The following is a 21,858-nucleotide window of genomic DNA, read 5'->3' as shown; positions in this document are numbered from 1 at the left end:
AAATCCCTATGCTTTTCGGCCATAATGCACTCCATAGAAGTTATCACTAATACCATAGCATAACTTTCTTAGGTAAGCTACATTCACCAGGTTACCAGAGTAATCAATGTGCTCCCATCCTTCTGTGAAACAAACTATTGGCCATGGCACCCTAATGGCAAAAATTCTTCTCTGCACACCCACACACACCCACTCTAACCACTTTAATTGTTGCTTAATGCCAAATCTGTTTATGTCATTCTACTTCTTATTGTAATTGGATAAATTCATTAAATATTACACAGCTAATAAAATATGTTTTTAGTGGCATGAGATTAAATATTTTGGAAAAAATAAAGGCAAATTGTTTTGTTTTTTGTTTTGCTTTTTATTTGACAGACAGAGATCACAAGCAGGCAGAGAGGCAGGCAGAGAGAGAGGAGGAAGCAGGCTCCCCGCTGAGCAGAGAGCCTGATGCAGGGCTCAATCCCAGAACCCTGAGATCACGACCTGAGCCGAAGGCAAAGGCTTTAACCCACTGAGCCACCCAGGCGCCCCAAGGCAAATTGTTTTTAATAACCACTAATGTTCTCTTTACTTCATAAAATTGGAATAAAGCTCAAAAAAAATCTACACAAATTCTGCACTTAAATTCCTTGCCAAATGCCTTTAAGTTTTCCTGCCACCTTTAGTAAATTTTTTAAAAAAGTCATAAATATATATTATGGGTGTAATTATGAGGAATCATTAATCAAGAGGAAATGCTAAGTCATTATGACCCTAGCTAGCACACACAAATATGCACACACACAGTCCCTCCATGAGTTTTAAAATATTTTAAAGCATCACAACTGTACTCTAAAATCTGATCTATTTTTTAATACTTGGAGTTCATATGATCTCACTTAAATAGTTACACAGTTACTCAAAAAAAATAGTCAAAATTTGTCTCCAGTGCAATTTCTCCCCATTTAGTGATTAACTTATTCTCTAGAAACCGAGCTCAGAAGTCTACAAAGTGGAGGCAAAAAAAAATAATATATTGGAATGCTAGAAAAAAATTATATTTATATTAGTTGTTCTATAAATATTCTTTACTCCCTCTTTATCTCATCCCTTTTAATTTCTATTTTTGGATATTTACCACTAGTAAAATAATAATGCTTTTATTGATGGTACATATAAATGACCTAAAAAAATTAGGAGACTAGTGAATTGATGCCCATCTGGGAACCTGAAAAACCTAGGCTTATACTCTTGTTCACATACTGGGCAAGAATTCCTGCTCTCTAAGCAATGCACAGAGACACCACTACCACCATCACATGTCTATATACAGTCAGCTGTCCTACGTCCAATTAAAATGTTCCCTCGGCCTCATTCCAAAAATAACTTTTATCCAAAGCTAGAAGTTCAAGATGATCCACACGATTTTATTTATTTTCTTCCCTTTCACCCATTTTGCCCATCCCTCTGACAACCATCAGTTTATTCTCTATTTATGGGTCTGTTTTTGCTTTTCATTTTTTGGTTTGTGTTTGTTTTGTTTCTTAGATCCCACATATAAATGAAATCATACAGTATTTGTCTTTCTTTGTGTGACTTATTTCACTTAGCATAATATCCCCAGGTCCATCCATATGGTCATAAAAGGCAAGATCTCATTTTTTTTTGTTATGGCTGAGTAATATTCCATTGTGTACATACACCACCTCTTCTTTGTCCATTCATCTATTGATTGACACTTGGGTTGCTTCTATACCTTGGTTATTGTAAATAATGCTGAAATAAACACAGTGGTATGCGTATCATTCCAAATCAGTGTTTTCCTTTTCTTTGGGTAAATGCCCAATAGTGGAATTACTGTATCATATGGTAATTCTATTCCTAATTTTTTAAGGAAATGCCATACTGTTTTCTGTATGGTTTTATGTTTTCATCTAATTATTAATAGATTGCCACAGGGGCCCTCATTTCACAACAGAAGGAAGTCCATGTTAATGCCATTCTCTCTCTTTTCTTTCATCATTTTATCACATTATAATCTCATGTGGTTCGGGAAATGGATTACGGATTATATTCTCTAATTTTTAGCTAACTTAATCCTCATAAAGTGGACAAGTGTTTCAAAAAGACTTCCTCTAATGGACGCCTGGGTGGCTCAGTTGGTTAAGCACCTGACTTTTCATTTCAGCTCAGGTCATAATCTCAAAGTCATGAGATTAGGCCTTGAGGCTCCAGGATCAGCGGGGAGTCTTCTTGAAGATTTTCTCCCTTTCTCCCTCCCCCCCTCCCTCCCTCATCCTCTCAGATAAATCAATAAATAAATAAATCTTTTTTTTTTTAAAAAGACTTCTTACAAAACCAAACAAAAATCTAGGGATTTTCAAGTAATACTAATAATGTAAATATAAATGAACACAGGAAGATGGCAAAACTGTATCTCTTAAACCAGTGCTAGTTTTTAGCCATATTTCAAGGACAATCTCTAAGAATTAAAAAAAATAGAGAAAAAAAATTATCTGGAAAGCTGTGTTTAGTGGATGCTGTGGTATGCTACCTGGTGGCCCATATTTCGCAGCTGCCAGGAGTGCTGGTTGCTGAAGACTCAATTCTAAGGCCCTTCCTAAGAACTGTCCTCATCCAAAGTTCCACTCCCTGTCCAGGGATGGCCCACATCCAACACCAGTGTGACACTACAGAGGCCTGGCCCCCTTGCCTCAGTTCAGGACATCTCTAAGAAGCCACCCAGTTCCAGAGCTCCCCATAGACTAGCTGAAGCCTCAGGTGTGACACAGTCAACATCTCCTCAGACCCATCCTGCTTCTCTCAGCCCCTCCAAAGCCCTCCCAGTAAACCCACTGCATACATATTACATGTCAGAGTTGGTGTCTAGGGAACTCTGATGTACTCCCACTGTTACTTCTATTGTCATTTAAACAGAACCTTGCTCTGAATGTTTATCGTGACCTGAATATTAGCTAAAGTACAACACATGTACATAAATTACGAATCTGTGTGCATGTGTGTGCACATACACACACATTCTGGAGAACTGTATACTCTAAAAATTTTACTGATGGGGTACCCTTAAAGTATTAACATGTCACCAAATATGCAAAGATAGCATTTTAGCTGCTGACTTAAGGAGCCAGATTTCCATTTTTTTTGGCTAACACTCCATTCATTACTTCATTCAGAAGCGAAGCTGACCATGTTACTCAACGCTATAAGGACCCCCATGGCCAACAAGACAGAATCTGGTGCACAGCAGTCTATGATAAAAAGATCACCCTGATCTGACCACCGTCAACAATCACGACCTCATCTGAGCTGGTCCCTACCATGTTCTACTGACACAGAACAATCTGTAATTTCACAAACACAAGATGCCGTTTCTCACCTCCTCGCTTTTTTACTTATGTTGCACTGCCTGCTTAGAATACCCTCCTCCCTTCCCGGCACCACTCCCTGCCCTACTTAGCGTAAGTCAGAGCCTTACAAAGTGCATGTTGCTGGGAGCAATGTGCCCAAGCACTGGCAATAAAGGGGTGTGGTGTCTGCAGAAATTTTAAGAAGTATAATATAACTAAGAGTCAGTGGGCTTTTTATTATCATCTGGCTCCAACAATTCTAAATTATGGTAGTAATAAAATGGTCCTTGCCACCGAGGCTGACTGCCCCTAAAACCCACCCTGGATGTGCCACACACCTTTTAAGCCTTGATAGGAATGCCAGTAAACATGAGACAATCCTAGTAAGACTTTAGGTTTGAACATAGATCATCATTAACTCCAAAAAAACCAAAGAAGTTGTATAAAGCATAAAAGTAATAAACAGATGATATTCTCAAAGATAAATAACATTTACATAGTCAATGAACTGTTTCCTGAACTGATTTAACCCACTCTACACACACAAAAGAAAGGATGAAATTACATTGGAAAAAAGGGAAAAGGAACATGTGTGGTTTTCGTAAGGCAAGGTAGAGGAAGAGTAGAATAGCAAAGCCAAATACTAAGAAATAGATAGATAAATAACTTTTTTTAGATACGAAAAATAAGGTACAAACACTTGATTTAAAAATACAGACTTGTGGGGCACCTGGGTTAGCTCAGTAGGTTATGTGTCTGCCTTCAACTCAGGTCATGAACCCAGGATCCTGAGATCCAGCCCCGTAGCCTGCTTCTCTCTCTCCCATTCCCCCTGCTTGTGCTCGTTCTCCCTCTCTCTGCCAAATAAATAAAATCTTTCTTAAAAGGGGGGGGGGGGCGAAGAAAGCAAGAAATAGAGACTTGTGGGACACCTGGGTGGCTCAGCTGGTTATAACCACTTGATTTTGGCTCAGGTCATGATCTCAGCATTGTGAGATAAAGCCCCACATTGGTGTCCAGCTCCAAACTAGGTACAGAGCCTGCTTAAGATTCTCTCTCTGCCTCTCCCTCTGCCCCTCCTACACCCCCCTTGTTCTCTTAAAAAAAAAAAAATACAGAGTTAAAATGGTAGCATCGGGATAGGTATGATCCTTGCTAAGACAGGAGTACTATTTTATTATAGAACTTTGAGTTTACACAACGTACATACATTATGGTAATATGTATTTAATGTATTTAATTGATTAATGAAATACCCAACTCATACATTATTTCACTTAGAAAATTTCCCAACCTCTCTTCTGTGCTCTCAAAATAGTCTATCACCACACCTATCACACTGATAATATAATTAACAGTTTATGTTACTAGCTCCCCTATCAAATCAAGATTCTTACAGATAAGAACCAAGATTTATTTATATTTGTATCCCCTTGCAAAAAGATACTTAAATTCAAATCTGAATTCAATAAATATTTACTGAGCTCCAAGTAGACAAAAGTAGTAATAAGATACAGGTTTCTGATTTCAAAGAATAACATTTATAACCATAAAATGTCATCATATGGTAAAGCTCATTGTGTGCCAAGGATTGCTTTAAGTACTTTGTATCCCTTCTCTCGTTGATTCCTCACAACTGCTTATTGATACAATTATCCCCATTTTGCAGATGAGGATTCACAGACTGAAAGAGGTTAAGTAAATTGCCCAGCTCAAGAGAGGTAAATGAGGATCCAAAACAGGGGTATAATAATGAACTACAGAATCTACATTCCAAAGCACAAACTCACAATTATATCTCAAAGGATAAGACATGTTCACAACATGCTTACAATATGGTACAATATATAATTAAGTCATAAAAGTGGTTATAGATGTAAATAACAGAAGATCAGAAGGAGAGAACTCCGGTCAGTATATTCTTTGAGGATGCTATGAAAAAGTAAATTTTAATTTGGAAATTAAGAGATGGGTAGGGTTTCAGGAACTCTAAATGAAGGGATGATACATACAAAAGGAACACACAGAACACATAGAAACATGAAGGCACACACGTAGATGCAGACAGCAGGCACTACATCAAATCTTTCTGCCTGAATAGTCAAGGGTTACAGTGGGTACAGATCCAGTCAGGGGAGATCTCGGGAGACACACAGTCTCCTGCATCTCATTTCTGAACCTTTGAAACATGGAAACAAATGGGTAATTGCCAGAGGTACTATCCCAGTAAGTTACTGGAATGGGATTGGAAGGCAGCGTTCACAAAGCACCTGAAATTGGGTGATTTTCCATGTTTTTCCCCCTGAAGTCCTTCCTCTTGTCTCCATCTCTAACACTACTGCTAGAGTCCAAATTCCAAGCCACCATTTTTCTCTTGTGTAAATAACACCAATAGCCTCTCTTAAGTTCAGTCTATACACTATCGCCACAAATTTTATTAGTTTCTTGCCTAAAACTATTCAGTGAGGTTCTCATCACCCATTTTATAAGAACTCAACTTTCTAACATGGAGCATCAGGTTTAATGATCTGATCCCAACCTACTTCTAGGGCCTCATTTCCCAGTCACTTGGCTCTAGCTCCGGTGGCTTTCTAATTCCGAGAACATACCCCTTCCCCTATTTGAATTCTCAGCACATGCTGCCCCTCATGTCTTAAAAGTTTTTTGTATCATCCTCTTTACCTTGTTAGTCATTCTTCAAATGTGACTTCCTCATGGCAGCATCCTCTGACGGGGTCCCCTAAATATAACACACATTTCTCTTATAGAATGCATATACTTCTGTGAAATAGAGTGGCACAACTTGTAATCACAAATGCAGGTAATTGATAAAGAAAGGTTTATCTTCCCTAATAGACTGAAACTGCTTGTGTAGAAGGTTTATGCCTACTCCATACATCACTGACATTTCGTATGGTGTCTGGTTCATAGTAGGTGTTCAATAAATGTTTGTTGATTGCTGAATGAATGAAGGGACAAAACAAAAAGAGAAAGCAGAAATATAGACAAATGGATCATGAACCAAGAAAAGTCAATTGATGAGCAAATTTGAAGCAGAGAGATAAAACAATTCTGGAAGAATTCTCTGAGTAAGACAGAGTTCAGGTGTGAGCTGTGGCTTTTTATGCAATGAGATGGCCTCTGGTGTGAGTGTTCTGAGAAAAGTTGATAAGGCTGACACATTGCAGATTGTTTGGGAATCATCTGGGAAATCGTGTTCAGCTTGAATCCAAATCAGAAACGAATTATTCTCAAAGGAAAAAGTTTGAATATGAGCCTGAAAAGATACAGGACGTGGAGACAGATTATAAGACCATCAAAAAACCAGACTTAAGAGTCTAGGTCCCATCCATGTATAGGACTCAGGCACTTTGAATTTTTGAGAAAGGGGCTGCATGATTTAAACAGTATGTCAGGAAGACTGGGAAGATTGACCCAACTTGGTAAACACAGCAGACTGTAAGGAGAGACACTAGTTTGTGGAACTTCACCACAGGTCAGAAATAAGCTGAAAAAAGCGATCTTTGAGTAACAGAAGGGCATATATAAAGAAAGAGGAAAATAAGTCATTTTGAGGGATGACTCAACAGGACTTAAAATACACTTCCTATAATACCATAGGTAAGAGCTCAGGCTTCAGAATCCACCCCTCTGGGTTCAAGTCTCAGCTCCACCACTACCCAAGCTATGCTACTTTTGGGCAAACTCAATGTTACCTGTTTAATGGGGCAACATTTACATCTAAATTAGAGAAGTACTGGGAAGAATCAATAAAAATAAAAATAAACTGCTTAGCACAATGCCTGGCAATAGTAAACGATCAATCAAGGTCAACTGTTATTTCAAGCTAGATAGAAGAAAGGGCACAGTGATGGCATGCCAGGGAACTTATTTTTAGTGGGCATGTCTTCGTGTCCCCCAAGACAGCCACCTGTATTGAAAAGAGTTAACTCCTGTCCTGCCTTCTTCTGCCTGATCTTCTGCATAACACATTTACCTCCCTGGCTTCAGGTCCGGATTCATGCCAAACACAATCTATACCGACTCTTTCAGGGAACTTGTTCTTAAAGCTGCTTGAGCCCTTTCTCAACTTACGCTTTCAACATTTATTTCCAATTTGCCCTTACTCCAATGCTGCCCCCTAGAAGCAATCCTATGTACTAAACTTGAAGGCAAACCTGTGGCTAAATATACCACTTCTCTCTTCCCAAGAAATGTCAGAAAGATTAGGTTGAAAGCAAGTGCAATGTTAAACTCGGTTTTTAAGAGTTAACAGAGAGTAAATTTTTTTTTCTCCAAGGATAGGTAATAGCATCAGATTCTGAAATTAAGCACAGCAGGAAGAAAAAGGCTGCATAGATTTCACAGAGTATCACAGGCCTCTGCAATAAAGCACTTAAAAATGCCTTGTATTGCTAATTCTTTACACAATCTCCTTTTATTTCCAAAGCAGTATGCGGGGCGTGAGCCATGAGATAGATGCACATTGATGTTAACATTACACTGCTTGAATTAGAGCCATTTTTCCACTGAAACTCCTGTTAGGTTTAGGATTACTTTTTACCATCTTTCCCGCAATACATTTTCTGGCCTCACTTTCCAGATCAAAGGAATGGTTGCCTCCTCTAACAATGCTGAACCCACCTTTGCAGCCATTACCTCAGCAAACATCCTTCCCCTCAAGATCCCAGCAACCAGCCCTTGAGCTCGATAGCAAATGCGCTACTCAAAGTTATGTGGATCCCATGTCACTCTGATCATTCTAAGGGAATGAGGACAACCCTCTTCTTCCTCTGCTTTCAATCACCCACCTCCCCCTCCTAGGCCCACGTCAGGACTCTTCATTCACGGACTGAACTATTCGACAAATACTAATCAAAGAGATAATTTTTGAAACAGTAAAACGAAAGCAGCCCTGAAGGAAAGGCAGTGTTTGGTGACAGGCAAACAATCAGACGGAGACTTCATTAAACTCTAAGCAGACTGAGAACATGCAGTCCTATGAAGATCTGCTGTGTTCATGATGACCAATCTACTGATTAGCCCTTGTAAAGACTTTTTCCCCCCTTTCTTACACAAGTTTGTGTCATTTAAAGGCTTTGCTTTCCAGTCCATTTGTCATTTGTTCAATAAATATTTAGTGAGTACTATGATCATAGGGGAAACAAAACAGACTTGGCCCCGTCCTCAGGTAGTAATCGCAGCTCCCGAGAAAATACACACCAACAGCAGCCCGATGATTTCATCCTATACAAATCTCAGGTTTGTTTTTGCATTGTTTATTTGTTTGTATGAAGGCACCCTCCTGTTAAGGACCATATTCGTCTAATCAAAACCTTGTCCTTGTCTTAGCTCACTAGGATTCCTTTTCAGCATACACTTTCTTGACTTCTTTCTTCACAATAATCATAATCAAACTCTTCTAAACTATTTCACACATACGACTCTCTTCCTCTGTCTGTTTTGATTGATTCATTAAACAAAGGCCTTGAGTCACCTACTGGGTTCCAGGCGCTGTTTTAAATATTTGGGATACAGAGCTGGATAAAGAAATCAATCTCCGGTCTTCAGTTTATTCAGCCATTTTAGATCGGTCCTTTCCGAAAGTTCTTTCCAAGCCTAGAGGGCACATAACTGCCACCATTTTCCTAACTCCAACCCATTTTGGGTCAGGTCTCCTCACCCGTGACTTTAAGCATGCTAATGTTCTATATATTCAAATTTACTAAAGGGATTTTTATTTTATTTCAAAACTCCCAAAAACCATATCATCAAAAAAAAAAAAAAGGCCTAAAAATCTAGTAATTGGTTGTGCTTTATCTTGGCCCAGCCCCTATACCCCGAGCATCTTACTTTAATTCCAAATGCTGTATCTATAGCTTAGTACCAAGCTAAGTCAGTACTTCTTCTTTATCACTGGTTCCCAAACGTTTATGTGCAAAAGAATTGCCAATCATCCTTGTTAAGAATGTAAGGTGTGTGTGGGGTGTCTGGATGGCTCAGTGGGTTAAGCCTTGGCCTTCGGCTCAGGTCATGATCTCAGGGTCCTGGGTTGGAGCCCCCGATCGATCAGGTTCTCTGATCAGCAGGGAGCCTGCTTTCCCCTCTCTCTCTGCCTGCCTCTCTGCCTACTTGTGATCTCTGTCTGTCAAATAAAGAAATAAAATCTTTAAAAAAAAAAAAAAAAAAAGGAATGCAGGGTTTGGGGGCTACAACCATAGAGATTCAGACTCCCTGTCTGAGTAGGGGCCAGAAAGGTAGATTTTTAAAAATATCCCAGATGGTTTTCAACTAGGTGACTGAGTGATCACCTTTGAGAAATACTGTTCCATCATTTCCTTTGATGTCAGTTTTTAAGTATTCAACATCTCTGCTTCAAGTCAAAAAATACTTCCTATTAAGTGCAAATAACATGCATCTGTGTGCTCAATACATATTTTTTTGTTAATAAATGAATCAGTGGGTACTCAGTAATAATAACCGACATTTAGGATTTACTGGACATTCCAGGCATCACTTTCTGTGACTTCTCACCTGTGCCTCCCAATTATCCCCTGTGAGGGACAGGCCCAGGATGGCAAGTGCCACCACACCAGCATGTTGGCCACAGCATGAGGGAAAGAATACAAGTGGCAGAGTCAAATAGACTGAAATTCAGGCCATGACTCTCCTGCTCCCTTGCTGGAAAAAAAAGAAAAGGCCACCACCTGACCCACTGGAGTTTGTTTACCCATCCATGAAAAGGGGATACTATCCACCTAACAGGAGGGCTGTGGGGATTAGAGGAGATTATGCACATAAAGTGCCTAGCACAGTGCCTGCAACAGGTCAGTGCTTAAGGGCTGTTGGTTTTCCCACTTCCGTGTCCTGAAGGGCTGTCCTGAAGCTGTCCTGAAGCTCACTTTGCAAGATATGTTGGCTCAGCAATATCTGTTCTGCGGCTCCATTCCAGGCATTGTGACTGTGCCAGGGACAGACACAACATGCTACCCTCATGGAGTTTCCCTTCTAATGAGAAGCGTTTGGTCACCCTCTGAGTTACCCCTTTCAAACCAGGTAGCAATGCAGGCAGGCACATCTCGCACATCTCACTCCGTCCAGTGAGACTCACAGTGCAGAGTGGTCGGTGCCGCCAGGAGAATAAAGACTTTGTGGTAACAGAAAGGTTAAGAAAATCCCAATAGGCAGTGATGGGGGGAAAAGAAGCAGGGAGGGGAGAGCATTTGCAGGCGGGGTGTTCTAAGTTCCTAGAAATAAACAGTGGGACCACTAAGGATCTCTACATATGGGCAGATCTGTCTATTTAGTATGCGTTACAATTATCACTGCATTTCTGATGCAATGCAGAAAAGGCACTACTGTCCTTCTAGTAGTGAAGGTACAGTGGAGTGAGGTTGAAAGAAAGAAAAGTCAACGCAGAATTATAAGAAATAGTATGCACTTGTTCAAAAGCAGTTCCCAGTGCAAGAGTAAATTAATGAGACTGAATATGCCAGATATAGGGGAAAGACAGCCAATGCTGCATAGTAACACCAAGCATGGCCAGAACTCACATGCAAACTTCCGTCACACATCAAACAACTTCCGCTTTTAGTAGCCATGAATTACACCAGGAAATTTCAGCAGACACCGGACTTGGGGCCAGGCCCTAACTCAGGGTGAGAATGGACCAGCACATACGGAGGGTGTAAAGCCCGGGACAGCAGAGAATTAAGTCAGAAATTTAGTGAGAAATAGCTTCTAGAAAACACATCATCAGAAGTACCAACATCTCTTTTCCTCTTGCAAATGTTAAGTTCATCAGCCTTTTTAACATTAAAGTAACCAGTGCTCACTACTGGGGGGAAACTCTGCCAACAGGCTCACAGTAAGCAGTCCTTATCCTGGGCACAGATTCCCTAGAGGGGTCACTTGTTTGAGGAATGTGTCAAAAATTAGCTCTCTTTTCCTGCCTCCCATCCTCCTTGGACTCTGGAGTTGTCCCGGTGCCAGTTTCCCACACTAAAACACTCAGAACCACCCAAAAAGCAGGGGTGAAATACCAGTGGTCCTGTGAATCGCACTAGAAATTAAGACCCTAACTCAGTGTATTATATCCAAAAAATGCTCACTAGCACACACAGAAGGACTGCTCTCCATTGCATTACTGAGGCTCAGCCTGAGTCTAAACGACATGGTCTTCGTCCTCCACCACCATGCCCCCCCCCCATGCTGGCCCGAAAAAATAGCAACAACTCAATTCTCAGTCCAATAACGTCTTTTCTCAGATGTCGTTCTCCCAGTGGGTAGAAGAATGAACTGCTGCAATGCCACCCGCTCCTCTACAGTTTCTTTTAATTTAAAGTTACAACAGGAGGGAAGAAAAGAGACTTTCTATTAAGGGACAACTCCCTGAAGGGTCTCTTAGCTGACAATCGAAGGACTGCTCATGGCAGTGATCAAATCTAACGCAACAAAGTGCTGGTCGCTCTGTGACTCATCACAGCAGGAGCCAGCACCGAGGGCCACTTGAGTTCAGTGCTTTGTGGTGCGGCAAGTTGGTTTAGGAACAGTAACAGAGGGGAGCAAAGACTTGCAAGGTGTTTGAGGCTCAAGATAAAATGCAGACTTCCAGTGCAAGTTGCTTCTCAGCTGAATAGGAAGCCTAGAGGGGTAAGGAAATGAAGAGAGCATTCTGTCTACCTCACGCTTTAGGGCAAATTACCTGAAGATGGCCAAGGTCAGTTGTTCTATCTGCGGTGTGGTTCATAAGCTGACAGAAAGAAGGATTTGAGGCATGGAGTAATAAACGGTGCTATTTATTAAAGGCAAACATTAAGGACGTTTTGTTGCAAAAACAATGTCTTCTAATCACATGCAATATCTATTGTTCAACTATATTTACTCTCACCTGATACATTCAGCTATACCACTCAGTTGCATATGATGAGTACATTAAAAAGAAACCAATACAGTAACCCCCTCCCATCTGTGCTTTCACTTACCCGAGGTCATCCGTGCTCCAGAACGTAGATGACCCTCCTTCTTCTGGTCAGATCAGTGGTAAACTGATGCCCCGTCACAACACCTACATCACTCACCTCACTTCATCCCATCACGCAGACATCTTATCATCTCACATCATTACAAGTGGGTGAGTGAGGTACGAAAAAAATTGTGAGAGAAAGAGAGAGAGACCACATTCCCATAAATTCTGTTACAGTATATTGTTATAGTTGTTTTGTGATTATTAGTTATTTTTGTTAATCTCTGACTGCATCTCATTAGTAAATGAAGCTTTATGATAGGTATGTATGAATGCATAGGAAAAAACAGAGCATATATAGCGTTCAGAACTCTCCACGGGGGGCTCCCAGGTGGTTCAGTCTGTTGAATGCCAGACTGGATTTTGGCTCAGGTCATGATCCCAGAGTCCTGGGATAGAGTCACGCATAGGGCTCCCTACTCAGTGGAGAGCCTGCTTCTCCATCTCCCTCTGCCTACTTGCGCTATCTCTCTGTCAAATAAATAAATAAAATCTTAAAAAAAAAGAACTCTCCATGGTTTCAGGCATCCACAGGAAGTCTTGGAATGTATCCCCCATGCATAAGGCAGGACTACTGTATACAGTGAGCAGTTCCTCTATGCTATACACCATACTATGGACTTACACATAATTTCATACAACCTCATTTAATGTTATTCTGCGAGTGGTACTATCATTATGCTCATTTTGCAGTGCAGAAAAGTAAAGCATCCAAGAGCGTCAAGAAATTGCCTGGTCTTTTTTTAGCAACAAGCTCACCTGACCAGAGCTACTGCTACTAACTCCTGGGCTAGATGGCCAAACCACAACTGTATCACTCAGATCTCCCCTTGCAGGATCAGAATGGACTCAGTGCCCACCTGCTGCCCCCGTGTCTCTAGCAACAGTTGTGCACCAAGGCCATGCTTCAAGGGGGCTGTTCCCATCCAGTGACTGAACACAGACCGGGGATAGAAGACTCTTCCAATGGCTGACTCTCGTCCGCTGGGACAAACCTATCCTGTATTGCATGACAGTAGAGCTTCTTTCTACTCAATCCTCCTCCCTTCTATCTCCCCTTCCGAAAGTGTCAAGCCAGGATCACAACTGAAAGACTCTCCCAGCTTTCTGCCCTCTTAGTACATGTCTAATCACCTCCTGTCATCTGCTTCTTGAGGGATCCAAATCAATGCAATACCTAAGTTATTTATTTGCTTTTTAAAAAAGCCTTTCCTTTCTCTTTGGTCACTTGCACAGGTTTCCCCTACCCCACTACCCAAAAGTTGGCTTTACACCATTTTGCTTTTATGAAACACCTACATTAGTACCTGTTTTCACTAATCCAAAGAGGATTTCTGCTTTTATAAAAATGGTAATTGCTTCTTCACTTTACACCATTTCAGCTCATGAAAGATTTCACTGGAATGCTCTACTTTCAGATAGCAAAGAAAGCCGATACTTACAGAGAAATTTTCCCTATCACTGGAAAAAGAAACATCCACTAATTTTTCCACATTACTACACATCATCTCTTTACACAGCTAATCGTATATTTATTGTGCCTTTCTCCTTGTACCCAACATAAACAAGTCTAGGAGGTTCTCTTTGAAGGAACAGCTGACTCCAAAGGGCAAACATTACAAAGTCAGATTTATTTCTTTTTCCAAGTGAAATCTCTCTCTATCTACATGTACTATAACTTCATATTACTCAGAGGTAGATAACTATCTATGGATAAAGTCACAATAAATTTTCACTCGTGTGTATCTGTAATGGGAAATCAGAAAGGATAACAAGAAGAGAGATCTATAGTGAGGTCCTAGAGTTTTTGTTTGCCTTCACCTATTATGTAGGATAAAATGTTAATTACTGAAGGAACATTTCTATGAATAAAAGATAGAATTCACACTTGTACCAAATACAGCATCTTAATAAAACCACATTGTCAGAGATCATATATAGACGTTAACTGAATCACTATTTTAAAGTGTTGATCTCAGCCTCAGGGAAGTGATATATTTTTCTTCTTGGACTCAAATAAGTTCAAAGCAAGTATGAAATTAAGCTTTGAACATTATTAATGACCAAAAAGACTTAACTAGAAGGACAGAAGAGTGTAGCTAACATGTACTAAGCACCTAGTTCATGACAAATGTTATGCTAAGAATCTGATACACAATATCCAATGTAATCCATGCAGTATCTGTATAAGAGAAAGCATTATAATCTCCAGCTTTGGAGCTGAGTGAACAGGGCAGAGCACTGAACACTTGGAACTCCAAGTGAAGTCTTGGAAGAATTATACGTAGACCTAAACTGAGAAGCTCCCAAAGTGAGTGGGATTGCCTCTTGCATCCCAGGTCTTTCCTGAGATCCCTACATCTAAGATTTTATTTGGGGCTGCATGTGACAACACAATACCCCTGAGCTTCCAGGGAATTCAACTGGAGGTCAAGCCAGAGCCCTTCCATCCCTTTGACGGCTGCATTATTTGTCCCCTTTGGACATGTGATAGCATATAATCACAAAATAACTGAATGACAAGTAATTGAGCATCAAAGATAGAATCAGGTTTTTCTTTTCCTTTTTAATTTACAATGAACTTTAAACAATAAAGAATGGGTGGACCTGTACCTATAGAATTCAATACCACCTCTCCTGGAGATATATTTTTTTTTCCCTGGGTTTGTTTATTTTTAAGGCTCAATTTTTAAAGACGGTTATTTAATATAGTCCTTATATACATTCATTTCCCCCCCTACTTTTATCAATATTTCTGCCCAACATTCTTACCAGTAAGCAGACTAATTACTTGCCTATAAGGTATGATTTGAGTAGTACTGAAAAAAATCCCTATCTTTATAAATATTTCCTCTGGCAGTTTCACTTTATACCTGTAATCTCCCCAACTCTTTCTCTAAGGAATTAAACAGCCATAATAGACTGCAACAATAACAGTAATAATAATAATAACCACATCTAGAGAATTAAACCATCATGAGCTATTAACACTTTTGAATTAATTAGCTTATGAGCCAGAGGTTAAATTGGGTCAAATGGGGCAGGAATTCAGAAGGGTCCTTCAAAGCAAACCGGGATGTTATCAAGGGCCCATCCTAAATTCAGGGCCCTGATAGAACATTCAAAAGCACCCATGTAGGCAGTTAAAGGGGTAGGAATTTGGAGGAAACAACCCAAAAAGCATATTCCCCTTAATTTTAAGCACAAGGAAATTGAACATGGTAAAGTTTAAACTTTATAAACAAAGTAAAGTTTAAACACAAAGAAAACTGAACGAAGTTAGGTTAGCACCACAGAGGGGCACCTGGGTGGCTCAATCATTAGGCATCTGCCTTAGGCTCAGGTCATGATCCCAGGGTCCTGGGATCAAGTCCTCCATGAGGCTCCCTGCTCCTGCTCCACAGGGAGCCTGCTTCTACCTCTCCCACTCCCCCTACTCATGTTCGTTCTCTCTCTCTCTCTCTCTCTCTCTCGCTGCCAAATAAATAAATAAAATCTTAAAAAAAAAAAAAAGCACCACAGAAATGGCCCAACATGGCCCAGCTAAAAGCAACTAAGAGTGCTTAAATATCCGTCCCACTACTGAACCGTAAGTGTTCCATTTCTCCCCTTTGAAATATAAAAATCCATTAGTTTTAAGCAAAAGGTTAGATCCTTGCTTTGTATTCTTAAAAATTTTTTTTGACTCTTCCATTAAGAGCAACTTTTCATGCAAATGAATTCCTGGTTTAATTGAAAATCATTAAATAACTTTTCTACATCTAAAATCCTTCTCCTGTTAGGTATGAGTAATTATGTTACATCACACACAGAAAATAAACAACAAAGACCCTACTCACATTTGAGAATCATTTACCATTCCCACTCCTCAAGCTCCCCCAAATGGGAAATGGAATAACAAGACTGATCATAATTGGATTAAGAACTATAACTCTTTAATTCATTCATCAAATTGAGGCATTTGGAACAGTTTATTTACAGAGTTGTTTAGACAGTTTTGTGTGGTGTTTTTTAAGATAAACCAAAATGCCTTTCTGAAAGAAGTTTCAGATCCCAAATCATTAACATATGAAAACCAAATGTAGACAATTTACAAATTGGTGTTTTAAACAATGTTTGGAACAAAATTGGACTTTTATTTTATTAACTATCTACAAATCTAGGTTCAGGATATAGTTTATTTGAAACAGCCAAGCATTTTCTTCGCCTTTAAAATAAGCCTACATTTCTCAGGCTAAAAAAATTGTGACGAGTGTGTGAGGGAATGCATTGACTTTAGGCCTAGACAAGTAAATTTTCTAGGTTTCTCTCAAAACTCTAATTATAGCATTTTCTACCACTGCAGGTGATTAGATATTGGGTAGAACATTCAGGGTATGCCAATCAATCACATCACAATTTTACCTGATGGAAATCTAAATAGTGTTCAACCTTAGAACTCTGAGTTATTTGAAATCCTGTGTACTTTAGGAGATCACTAAAAACAAGTTTTATCCTGCCCTATATATTGCTTCTTTATACAATCTGAACATGACTTCAAAACAATGACTGCCTATCACTTAGTAAATGAGTAGTGTTTTTTCAAGAAGACACTATGCTTTTTTAATCATAGTTTTCATTTGCTTTAAAAAAAATTATTCAAGCATTCAAACCCATTCTTTTAACTGGAAAATGAAATTTTAAACTTTCCCTATAGCTCATGTCCTACTCCCCAGAAGGACCCCCCCCAAAAAAGCCATCATACCTGAGTATAAACTTCACTCTTTTGTTATTTACTATTTACTCCAAACACTCCACAGATAACATCTTTATAAGCACATATTCATTTTTTTTCTTTCACAAAGTCATGTGTCAGTCTAAACAGGATGTGCATTTACATGTATAGAACTAAGTTAACTTGAAATAACCACTGCATCTCAAATGCCTGGTTATTTACCAAATAAGTTTGAGAGTTTTGAACGCTGTATATAACATGCCATTCAACCAGAACTGTTTAAGCTCAACAACAAAACTAATACAGAGTTTCTCTGTTAAGAGTTAAAGCTCTTTTTTTCTGTACTAAGTTTACTCTTTCAAGTCTATCTCAGATTGATTCAATATTGCCCATTCAAAAAGGCTACAAAAAGGGATTTTTTTAAAAACCCACAAGCAAACAAAAATCTCTATTAATTCTTCATGTACAAGATTGTTAGAAGACCACTGGAAAGAAAAAAAAATTTTCAAGCAAGTATGCTACTATATAATTAACACAAATAACTAAATAATTATGCACATCCCTTCCCACCCCCACAATTAAATGTTTTTAAACAACTCATGTGATGAAAGATCTACCTTTTAGGCAAACAAAAGCAATCCCTACTAGTCTGAGGATTTAAAGCTGTATTGCATCAGTTTTAAGTGATGCTTATGATTTTTATCTAACACAGTTCTGAGGAATAAACAGTTGATGACATAATTTGCAGGAGAACTTTGCACAATGCCTAAGAGAACTTTCAGTGTAAGTACTTTTGATTTTAAGTCATTGTGACTGAATTTATCTAGGCTTCAGCCTGGAAGCTATATTTAAATCGGGAAGAAGCACCCCCCAGAAACTTTGTCCCATGTATCTACATTTGAAACCAGATTCTTTCCCTATCAGAGCTAACAACAGTTCACATACAGCTGAATTCCTTCAAAATTAGATCAAAATTTTGCAGTTCTGTAAAGACTCTAAGAAATCATCCTCCTTTTCCGTTCTGTAAAAGTCAAACTTAAAAAACATTTCTGTATACTTTAAAACCATCTGGCCCTTAACCTAATCACTCTTGGCAATCGAGCCTCACTCCTATAATCCTGATCAAAAACTCTGCTGTGTTTTCTTCTGATTGAAATGTCCACTGCCTACAAATCTCCCACGCGCCTACCTCATTGGCCTGTTTTGTTTGCGTGGCCTTTTTTTTTTTTTCTTTTCTTTTCTTTTTTTTTAAGGATACTAGAGGCCATTATTTATGAGCAGCAAGGAAACAAATCACTCTGTCTAGTCCCTTTGCAGATTCCCACACTTATTACCCAAAATCCCACAGATCTCCCTTGGTCTTGCCCTGGACTGAAGAATTGTGCTGAGCCTCAAGGCAGTCTCTGGGGAAATCGGCTCATGCCTTTCTTGACAAACTACTTTGGATATCTGGATATTGTGAGGCTCTCAAGTGGGTTAAAACAAATCCCCTAAACTTTTCTGAAGAAGTACAGTTGACTGCCACCCAGAGTGCCTGGGTTGGCTGACACTGAGACTATGGCTCTGCATACTCATAGAATTCCTTATTTTGACCTGCTTTAGTTGAGAAGGGAAGACATCAAAATGAATTCACATGCACCGCACTCTGATTTTCGTCACGGGGGCCAGCGTCTTCAGACAGTCACCAGGGTCAATCTATATATTAATATATTCGCTTTGCAAGGTGTACGGAAAATGACTATTAAAATATGTCAAAGTCCTCCCTGTGCACCCGATGCCAGCAGATCAATACTCAAGAAACTGCTACTATCAAACACAAACATTTCCAGACCCAGCCTGATTTCAAGTCGTATAACCTCTTTTCCTGGCTGATGACCGTAACCCAAAGTGCAAGCGAGATTTCCCAAACCCGCGCTTAGAGTGACACAACACGTGAGCGGTTTCGCTTCGTACACTGAGGGGGGTGGGGGGGGGGAAAGTAGTTGCAAGGAAAATTAAAGCTTCCGGTCTCTGGAATCCCTAGAATTCTAGAGGATGAGACTCGTCTCCGAAAATTCCGGGCGGGAGAGAGGAGAACGAGTAGGGAGAGGGATTGCAGAAAGCGAAACAAAAAGACGAAAAGGGGGGATATTAAGATTGCGGGGTGGGCTGGGGGCCACGGTTATATTGTAGGAAGGGTGAAGAGCTTTGTCCAACTTTGAGGGTCTGCGGCTGGAGCGGGAGCCGAGATGCACAGGCTCGCCCCGGCTTTCCCCTGCACTCCTGCCCTCATCTCGCATCACCACCTCCACCGCCACCACTTCCAAAACAATACCGGCAGCGGCGCGCAGGCTCCCCAACACATCTCCAAAGTTATCCCATTTCCTGAACGGGGGCCAAGCCCACGCTCCGGGGTCCCCCCCCCCCACGGCCGGCCGCCCCCCGAGGATGACAGGGCCACCTCGAGTCTCGAGCAGCCTCCCGCCTCCCCCTCACCCCCAGCCCAGTCCCCCTCCCTCCGTACTTGAGGAAACTCCGGTGGCGGCCCCCTCCCTCCTCAGCCGGCTCTCCAGCTGGAGCCGGGAGCGAGTGCTGAGTGGCGGGCACGGCGAGCGGCTGAGGGGAGCTCTGCGCCTTGGAGGTCTGCCCACAACAACATCGGGACGAACAACAAAGTTAAAACGCTGCGATTCACGCACCTTACCGGGTCTCCTTAATGTCTCCTCTGGCGTGGGATGCAAAGTGGCACAGTGGCGGGCTGGGGGCCCCCGGGAGGAGACTGGAGATGGGTTTTGGTGGCTCGCCTTTTTCACTCCGTGTGTGTGTGTGTGTGTGTGTGTGTGTGTGTGTCTGTGTGTGTGTGTGTCTGTGTGTGTGCGCGCGCGCGTGTCCCTCTTCCCCCCGGCTCTCGCTCGCTCGCTCTCGCTCCCCGTGTGGCTCTCAAGGACGAGGTGAAATCCCTTTGCTGGTCATGAGGCGGCTTCAGAGACAAACAACACAATGCGAGTGCAAATAACAAAAGGCAAAAAGACAGTAGGAACAATGGGGGAGGCGAGGGCAGCGCACCAGCCGGCGGTCACCGCGGCCCGGCGCCCGCCCCGGGGGGTGCGGCGGGGGCGGGCGCGGGGGCGGCGCCGGGGGCTCCGACTCCCTCCAGGTCTCACCCGAGCTCCCGTAAACCCACCCTGACCTCCTTCCTGCCGCTCGCCGCCTGGCCGCCCTCTCTGTCCATCCGAAGCAAAGGAGCCCCAGAGTTTGCTTCCCCGTCTGCTGCAGAGTAACTAGATTGTAAATAACGCGGTGATTAACCACACGGTGCAGGAATGTTTAAAAAAAAAATCTGCCCTCCACTTACAGGAGCGATAAAATGGAATGGCAGGAGTGGAAGGAGGCAAGGAGAGTGGGCTATCTCCGGATCTCGGCGGAGCTCGCATCTATAAATACGCATTCCTGTTTAGTCAGGTCCCCTTTGTCAACTTCTTCCCTGCGCTGGAACCTCACCCGCTGCCCTGGAACCATTACCTGGGTCCCTGCTTGCCCCTCACCCCCGTTTGCACACAGTAAAGCTCGCACGGGGGGTGCGTGTGGGGGTCTGCGGGCGTCCGCGGAACCTTCTGGGAGGCGAGCCGCCGTTTGCCCGGCGCGAAGGCTGGAGCCGCGAGAGGTTCGGTATTTAAAGCGACCAGTACCTCCCCAGCCCGGCTGTGCGCCCGCGGGTCCCGCCGCCGGCACTTTGAGCCCACCTACTCCTTGGGGTGCGGGGGGAGAAAAGTTTTGAGGCGCTCTCACCTCTGCCTCCGGGTGGTTGAACTGGTTTTGTTTTGTGGGGGTGAACCCAAGTGACCTGATGCCCAAGAACCAAAGAATGATGTTTAGCGGGGGAAAGGCTGGGCGCTGGGCTTTGGAGTCCAGCGACACTGGAGACAGCGCGTGAAGGCAAGAGAGGGAGAGACCCTCAGTGACATCACCACGGGAAGAAACTCTGTAGGTAATGCTCGGGGCCGAAGCTGTGGGGCTGATTTAAGTGTGTGCTCTGACAGCTCCCAGGCTGCTGCGGCGCTTATCTCTTCCAATCTTACTTTCATTGACTTAGAACAGCTGCCGGTTGCCAGGGGTAAAAAAAAGAGGGGGGGGGCGGAGGGGAGAAAAAAAAAGGAAAAAAAGAAAAGAAAAAAGAAGAACCCTATTAAATCTCACACTAGGGTGGACGGGGGGCGGGGGGACTCTGGGGTCCCGAATGATCTTCCTAGAACTGGCGTCCAAGAAGGGAGATGTCACGAGGGAGGCAGCGGGTAAGAGATTAAGGCACAGTACGAGCAACACGTTTCTTTTTCTCGCTCTTCCCTTCCTCTTCTCTAGCCGATTTGCATATTCTCTTTCCTCCTCTCGCTGCTTTTCTTCAGATGCGCATCCATTGACAAAGCCGCATCCCTGGGCACCCCCCAGCATTTCCCAGAGTGCAACAACACCACCAGGAGATCAATGACCACAGTCTGTTTATTCTTCACGCGCCTGGAAGAGCAGGGCACTGAAGCAGCATGGGAGGGAGGCTTACGGCTTGCCTGTCTGTGCGGTCTCTCTCAGACTTTTTCTGGCTGGTTTCTAAATGGCAGCTAGTAAGCAAATACAGTTTCTTAATGCACGCAACACACACCAATCACAATATATTCACCTAGAGAAGTGATATACCCTTTCTCCGTTTCCACCCTTCCTAGATTTGTTTCTGGAGGTGGATTGCTAATACCTGAAATGTTGCACTTGTCTGGAGTGGAAACTTTCTGGGGTGT

General features: G+C 42.0%; 1 protein-coding gene across 1 annotated transcript in view; it reads right to left on the bottom strand.

Annotated features, from left to right (window-relative positions):
• SOX5 (SRY-box transcription factor 5) overlaps positions 1 to 19,922 on the bottom strand; it is a 976,694-nt gene extending 956,772 nt beyond the window's left edge. Inside the window, exon 1 of the mRNA XM_032855263.1 lies at positions 19,771 to 19,922. The gene's annotated coding sequence lies outside the window, so the exon portion shown is untranslated. The remainder of the gene's footprint in view (positions 1 to 19,770) is intronic.
• Positions 19,923 to 21,858: the final 1,936 nt, after the last annotated feature.

The sequence above is a fragment of the Lontra canadensis genome, unplaced genomic scaffold, assembly GCF_010015895.1.
Source record: "Lontra canadensis isolate GAN:19392208 unplaced genomic scaffold, GSC_riverotter_1.0 scaffold9, whole genome shotgun sequence".
In the NCBI taxonomy this organism is placed as follows: domain Eukaryota; kingdom Metazoa; phylum Chordata; class Mammalia; order Carnivora; family Mustelidae; genus Lontra; species Lontra canadensis.
The sequence above is the reverse complement of the archived record's forward strand: the minus strand, read 5'-3'. Positions and strand labels throughout refer to the sequence as shown.